The 8,226-nt window shown below is 40.9% G+C and overlaps 1 non-coding gene across 1 annotated transcript; it reads right to left on the bottom strand.

Annotated features, from left to right (window-relative positions):
- Positions 1–6,776: 6,776 nt before the first annotated feature.
- LOC141636818 (small nucleolar RNA R71) lies at positions 6,777–6,882 on the bottom strand. Its single transcript, XR_012541401.1, has one exon. It is a non-coding gene; the product is annotated as a small nucleolar RNA R71 (small nucleolar RNA).
- Between the last annotated feature and the right edge of the window lie 1,344 nt (positions 6,883–8,226).

Raw genomic sequence — 8,226 nt, 5'->3', positions numbered from 1 at the left:
CCTCGACGCAAGGATTACAAAGGTATAAAGAGAGACGAATTCCGACCTTCCAAGCTCCGGGATTTGCCAACAATGCGATTGATGCGAAGAACGTAGATTGTTTTTTCTTTTGAAAGTAATTAGGCTTGTAAAAGTGTCTTAAGAAAGTGACGGAAGTGATTATATATTAAATCGCATTATTAACATAACCCGACAAATCATCCCCCCATAAACCGGCTACTCGATCGAGTAGCTGACATACTCGATCGAGTGCCGCCTACTCGATCGAGTATCGAGGTTACTCGATCGAGTACCCAATAGGTCAGAAACTATTTTAAATCGCAAAACATCCTTACTTGACAGAGTAAGGCCCACTCGATAGAGTACCCAGAGACTCATAAAACCGTAGTATTACATTACCTCTACTGCATAAGTTCAGGCCGGTTAGGTTTTATAAAATAGGTTGCGACAATCCTCATCATTGTGTTTGCTCTCAATATTTGGAGGCACTACCTTTATGGAGCGATCTTTAAAGTGTTTTCAGATTACAAGAGTCTCAAGTATATCTTTACTCAAAAGGAGCTGAACATGAAACAGAGGAGATGGATGAAGCTTATAGGGGACTATGATATGGATATCATATACCATGAAGAAAAAGCAAACGTGGTTGCCGTGCGTTGAGCAGGAAGAGTGTGAATTCTCTATGCATAGCTATGTCTTTGATGAGGTTAAGAGACGAGGTGGGGAAGATGGGGATACATGTGATACAAAAAAGGGATGCTAGAGGGGTCTTGACAGTGGAGCCAGATCTTTATGATGATATTCGCAGGAAGAAGGCTCTTGACCCTAATATTGAGGAGTGGAGAGCTGGAGTAGAGAAAGGGACAGTGTCTCGGTTTTGTATTCATACAGATGGGAGTGTTCAGTTTGATGGGAGATGGTGTGTTCCTTGGGATGAGGAGTTGAAAAAGATAATCATGATAGAGGCTCATTGCACACCATATTCAGTACATCTAGGTGGTGACAAGTTGTATAAAGATTTGAAGAAGACTTTCTAGTGGCCAGGGATGAAGAGGGAAGCAGCTGAGTTCATGTAACACCCCCATACTCCAAGTGCCTTACCAGGACCACTCAGGTATAAGGATACTACCATCTCGGTTGCCCGAGGTACTGAATATCATAAGACAATAAAGAAACGTACTTTTAAAGTAATTATAGATTAAGTGATTACAGGTTCCAAAACCAAAACTAATAAAAGGAATTACAAGGTTCTCATACGGTCTACAGCTAAAACTATCAAAGCTACTAGACTTCGTCTGACACAGCGGAAGACTTCTAACTGCCACGTGATGACTCATCCCGCCTATCCCATACGCGTCATCATATCACACCGCTCAATAATCGCTCACCACCCCGAATGGATCACCACGAGTTTTTAAAACATTTAAACGGGTCGTACTAATCACACAATTCAATACATATATCAACAATAAGATAAACAGACATATGAATCACACACACACACACACACACACCACCAACTCCCATCGTCTCAATATCGACCGTCCACTGGACCGCCCGCGATGGGGGACCGCAGCCTGTTCCCACCTAAGCCCCGCTCATCGTACGAGCGATAACCCCGTCCCATTAATGTGCACATCCCCTTCCGTGGCGGGTTCCACGAAGGGCGAAACTAGGGCGTGAAGTCACTCCCGCAAGTGACCCCACTCAGCCGAGAACGCATCTCGAGAGCCATAGACAACCAATCACAATCACAATCACAATCACAATCATCATATCAAACAACTAACTACAGCACATCACCAATATCCCATTATGGGACTAATACTGAGTAGGAAATCCTACCTGGAAAGCACAACACGCAGACGGTATCTACAGCTGTATCAAAACGGCTCCTCTACGAATTCTCCTCCTATCATACAGCACATAAAGACTACACATCACAAACTACACACCAAAACCCCCAATTCCTAAATTAGGGTTTAACCAATCTTAACAAAACATTATAAAAACTATATTAAAAGCTTACCCTCGACGCAAGGAATCCAACGACACGAAAAACGACAAGAACCGACCGTCGAACTCCGGAATTGCCGAGAATGCGATTAGGAAGATGAAGTGGTCGCTTTTCTCTTAAACAGGGTTTTAGGTTTTGTAAAAGTGAATTAAAACAATGACGAATATGTTTAAATACCTTAATCGCATAATTAACAAAACCCGAGAAAACTTCCCCGTAAAACCGGACACTCGATCGAGTACCCAAGGTACTCGATCGAGTACCCCCTTACTCGATCGAGTACCCCAGCTACTCGATCGAGTACCCAACAGGTCAGAAACTATTTTACCTCGCAACTTACCCTTACTCGACAGAGTAAGGGCTACTCGATAGAGTACCCCAAGACTTATAAATACGGAGTATTACAGTTCATGCACGATGTTTGACATGTAAGAGAGTTAAGGGAGAGCAATGACGACCACAGGGTAAGATTCAGTCTCTTGAGGTACCTGAGTGGAAATTGGAATCTATCTCTATTGACTTTATAGTGGGTTTACCGAGAAGCCAGCAGGGTAACAACATGATATGGGTGATAGTCGATCGTTTGACTAAGTCAAATCACTCTGTTCCTATGAAAGATACATGGAGTAAGGTTTAGTTGGCTAATGGGTACAGGAAACATGTGGTGAAGTTACATGGAGTCCCTAAGGACTTTGTGTTAGATCGGGATGTGAGGTTTATTTCTCGGTTTTGGCAAGAGTTACAGGGGATGATGGGAATTGCCTTGAAGATGAGTACTGCTTTCCATCCTGCAACAGATGGGAAGACAGAGAGAACTATCAAGACCTTGGAGGATATGTTGCGAGCTTATGTGATGGAGTTTGGTGGTAGCTAGGAGGATAGGTTGGATCTGATCGGGTTTTCTTATAACAACAGCTACCACACGAGTATTGGGATGGCACCGTTTGAGGCTTTGTATGGGAGAAGGTGTAGGAGTCCAATTTGCTGGGATGACAGAGCTGAGGCAGTGGTTTTAGGACCATAGATGGTACAGAAGATGATTGAACAGGTAAAGGTGATTCAACAAAAGATGAAAGCGGCCCAGGATCGACAAAAGAGTTATGCAGACCTACATCGCCGGGACATAAAGTTTCAGGTTGGGGACAAGGTTCTTCTGAAAGTATCTCCTATGCGTGGGGTTATGAGGTTTGGTAAGAAAAGGAAGCTGAGCCAGAAGTTCATCGGACCATATGAGATTTTGGATCGTGTGGGAGAGGTTGCTTACCGGTTAGCGTTACCAGCAGCTTTGGATCGTGTGCATAATGTGTTCCATGTGTCTCAGTTACGGAAGTATGTGAGTGATCCCTCCCATGTGCTATAGGTGGAGAACATAGAATTGGATGAGTCCTTGTCTTATCTTGAGGTGCCAAAAAAGATTCTGGATCGCAAGGTTCGGAAAACTAGGTTTGGGGAAACGGTGTTGCTTAAGGTCCTATGGTCTAATCATGAGGTTGAGGGAGCGACTTGGGAGGCAGAAAAGGCTATGAAGGAGCGGTATCCGTGTCTTTTTGATCAGGTATGTGTGGTTACGAGGACGTAACCATGTTTCTTTTAGGGGGGTAGGAGATGGTTGCATAAGGTTTTTGGTATGGTTTATGTTAGTTTTTGGTACAGTTAGTAGTTGCTTTGAGTTGGTCTAAGTTGTGGTTGGGAGTTTTGTTTTAAGTTTTTGGTTGCGTTGTTGTGTCGTGGTTGAGTTAGTATGTTTTGTTTTTGATTATGGGTTGAACTTCGGGGACGAAGTTCTTTTTAAAGAGGGAAGACTATAATACTACGGTTTTCTATGTTTTTGGGAACTCTATCGAGTGGGTCTTACTCTGTCGAATAAGTGAGTTTGGATTTCAAAACAGTGTACTGCTAATGGGTACTTGATCGAGAAAATGTGGCACTCGATCGAGTAAGGGTCACTCGATCGAGTAAGTCGAATCTAAGGGTTATTTCTGCCCGGTTTTGTTAGCAATGCGAGAATGATATATAAAGTATTCCGTCAGTTTCTTTTTCACTTTTTATCTTTTCTAAAATCTCACAAGAGAAAAACAAGTTACGTTTCTTTCCTCTTTGCGTTGCTATCAAATCCTAAGGGCTAAAGTTGTCGGATCGTCGTGTTCTTTACGTCGTTGAGTTCGTCGTATTGTGGGTAAGATCCTTGTATAGTTTTTATGCCTTTTCGTTGATTTTGTTTAAAGCCCTATGACAAGGTTATTTTCACTCGTTTGCCTTAGTCAAAATAAATCCTAAACTACTACTAACAAGATAGCTAGCGGTAAGTTAGGGTCGAATCCACAGGAAGGCTAGTTAATTTATCTAGTTTGTATATGTCTAAGTTTGTCTTAAAGTAACAATTTTGGGGTTTGTTAATTTGATATCTAATAACAAGTTGTAAGTAAATAAAGATTGTAAAAAATAATATTAAAGAAGTCTAGGGATTCGGGTTCACAAGTTAGTCATCAAAGGCAATCTTGCAAGATAAATTAGTCGGATTCTCACGGATTCACTCATGCACTCATAAGTATGTAAGGGTGAGTTATATGTGAAGATAGAAAGAAGTAAAAACACTCACTCGACTTATGAAACATGCATGCAATCTAATGATATGTGCAATTTATATAGTCTTTTTAGCCTTTTATTGCACGCATTTCTATATCATTCTCGTTGTTTTGTATTGCAAAATGCCCTGAATAGGCTACTTTGGTTTTGTTTTGTCTCATTTGTAGGAACGGACCTCAAAGTGGTGAAATCGTGCCTTATTCGTTCTTCCTAGAATGCATTTATGGAGATGGAGGATTTAGAGCGGAAGTGCCATGCCTCGGGAAACGTCGGGGAGTCCTTAGAAGCTAACCAAACGAAGATCAAGTTATTTTCAGTTGCTGAGCACTCGATCGAGAGCTTTTATGGTCGATCGAGTGGTTTTGACGGCTGCTGGAGTTCGATCGAGACCCTTCTGAGCTTGATCGATGTGGGATGAATTAGAAGCTCTCGATCAAAGCCCATATATGTTCGATTGAGAGGATTTACTGAAGAGTTACTCGATCAAGAGGTCTCAAATGCCTCGATCGAGTACTATGCTTATTTACACGGGATTTTGTTTCGTGAATAGTTTATGTTTTAGTTAATAAACGCTTCCCTATATAAGGTGAAGACGTCATTAGGTTAAACTAGCTTGGATCATACATTACTACTCTTAATTACTGATGCTCCTTTCTCTTTGCTACGTTGCTTTGCTTCTTAATTCCGGATCTTACCTTTGTAATCTTTCTTCACTCTTTGCTCTTAATTTAATTCCTCTTTGTTTGTTCTTAATTCTTGTTCCTTAATCTCTACTTATTTATTGGCTTTATTAATTTATGCTTCATCTTTATTACTCATCCATTATGTCTTTCTTTAGTTTATTCATTGTTGTTATTGTTAGTGTCATTAATAGCATGAGTAGCTAAATTCCGTTATGTTAGGATTAGAGGAGCCATGGTAGTGAGTTGACGATGTTGTGAATAGCTTAGATGATTAAATTGTGAGAACTGTTTCATTAACAATATAACTATAATCGTTTAGTTGAGTCCACGCTTCTAAACCCGTTAAATTGGTTAAATTCAATCCTAGATCGGAAGATTGGAATGAATAGAGCTATTATGAATAGTAGACTACCCTAATGAGGACGAAAGTTAAGTTAGTTGTATTCTAGGGTGGATAGCGGACCGGAAGGACCTTTCCCTTACCCTTCTCACATTAGATTGCCTGAACTATTTATGACTGAGTTATTTAACTGGCATGGTGAACCGAATTCCTAGCATACTTCTCTTTACTTGATCACATTTTTAATCTTCACTGTTTTACTGCCCTTTTCTCTTATTCTCTAGCCTTAATCTTTTTAGTATTCAGAAATCCATTCAAAATCCCCGTTTGTTACCAGACAGACTTAGATTAATAGATAGATATAATAGCCTCCTTGTGGAGATCGACACTACTTCCGCTAGCTTCTGTTAGTTTTTTTAGGTATTTATTTTTGATACTAAACGACGGTATCAAATTTTAGCGCCATTGCGGGGGAGGCAATTAGCCTATTTATCTGTCTTATTTTTCGTTTGTCTTTGTCTCAGGGAATTTTTAATTCTTTGAGACAGTTCTTATTTATTTTCTCTAGTGTTGTTTATGCCCAGGTCTAACAGGTCAGAGTTAGTGCCAGCTGATCCTGAACCGGAGCGGACCTTTCACTATAGACAAAGACTGCTGAGAAAGAATCAAAAGGAAGCCTTGAGTACTTTTGAGCCCGATCTTGAACATTTTCTATTTGTAGAAGATCAGTCTTTTGAAGAAGACAATTCTATTCCTGCATCTAGCTCTGTGAAGATGCCTAATATCGCGAGCCACTCTGAGCCTACCGCTGCTTCAATCCCTAAAGGTTTTAACCTTGCGACAGAAGATGGGGAATACTTTTACATTCGACCATCTTACATTAACTTGGTCGAAAGAAATCTATTTCGTTGAGTAGCTGGAGAGGATCCGCGAAAATATATGGAGGTTTTCACAGACTACTTTTCTACCATTCCCGCTACTAAGGGGGTGATGCAGGACAAGCTTAAGGAGGTCTTATTTCCTTTCTCTTTGATCGATGGAGCCCAAGAATGGCTCACTGATCTTAACAGCACCGCGGCTAGGATCATCAACTGGGAGACCCTAGCATTAGCCTTGTACAAAAGGTACTTTCCTTCACAACAAACTAATCAGCTGAGAGGAAAGATTACAAGCTTCAAGCAAACGCCAGATGAGAACTTTTATGAAGCATGGAGCCGGTTTAAGAAATTGGTGCGGTCTCTTCCTCATCACGGTTTCGATCAGTGGTTCTTATGCAACCAGTTTTATAATGAGTTGTATGACGATCACCGAGCTATTTTGGATGCTCCATCAAATGGGCGATTCCAAAAGACTATTGATGATGACAAGGGATAAGGCATTATAGAGGAGATGGCTACCCATTGTGCTGAATATGGGAACCCAAGAGGAGGAATTAGAACAGTTTCTTCTGTTGATAGTGCAGTTGTGGCTCAGCTGGAAGTCATGAATGCTAGGTTTGACAAGTTGGAGTTGCAGAATGTGGGTGATTAACAGAAGGTTCACTTGTTGACTAGATAAGAAACAGTTTCGTGTGAAAGATATGGAGGAGAAGACGGTCACACTGCTATTGACTTTCTAGCTGAGAAGGAGCAGGTTTACGCCTTTCAACAATTTAGGCAATGGGGCTCCTATTACAACAATCAATGTGGAGTCCATCCTAACTTGAGATGAATTAGTCAGAATGTATTGAATCCTACACCTCCACCACAGCAACAACAACAAGTCTATGTTGCTCCTCATAAATCTCAACAAGGCTTTCAAAAGCCTCCATCTTTTCCACCGTTGCAACAAGGTTCTTCTTCCAGTGGTATAAGTGAAATGGCCGAGTTGAAGTCGATGATTCAATCATTGACAATTCAGTTGCAGAAAAGTGACCAACAAAAAGATCATCAATTAAGTCACTCAAGTCTCTAATTGCTCAACTCGCCACTAATCAAGCTTCAAGGCAGCTGGGTCATTTACCATCCCAACAAGATAAGAAACATCATAAGACGGTAAACTTGATTAATTTGAGAAGCGGTCTTTCCTATGAGGGACCTAAAATGTTGATTGATGAAGATAAATCAGACCCGAAAATCACTGTTGCTGAGCATGAACAGTCGTCATTGAACGAAAACATGGTGAATCCAAAGAAAGTCCTCGATCGACTCATTTCAGGTGGTCGATCGAGAGGAATTGCTAAGGAAAGTACTCGATCAAATGATTCTGATGTTCGATCGAGTACTGCTGATATTGAAGCCTTCCATCGAGTGGATGATAGTCCTCAATCGAGTGACATGGTGGATATAAGTGCTCGATCGAAAGGAAAAAGTGGCCGATCGAGTAAAATTGCTGATAATCGTGTTGAAATTTTGGCAGAAAGAAATAAAGGCTTGGAAATTCCCATCACGGTTCCTTTCCCGAGGCAATAACAGAACAGGAAGGCTGAAAAACAGTTCAAAAAATTTGCGGATATTTTAAAAAGCCTTCACGTTAACGTTCCCTTCGCTGAATTGCTTACCCAGGTACCCTCTTACATGAAATTTATGAAAGAAAGATTAACACGTAAGAGGCATATTAGT

The sequence above is a fragment of the Silene latifolia genome, chromosome Y, assembly GCF_048544455.1.
Source record: "Silene latifolia isolate original U9 population chromosome Y, ASM4854445v1, whole genome shotgun sequence".
NCBI lineage: Eukaryota > Viridiplantae > Streptophyta > Magnoliopsida > Caryophyllales > Caryophyllaceae > Silene > Silene latifolia.
This window is presented reverse-complemented; position numbering and strand designations above follow the sequence as displayed.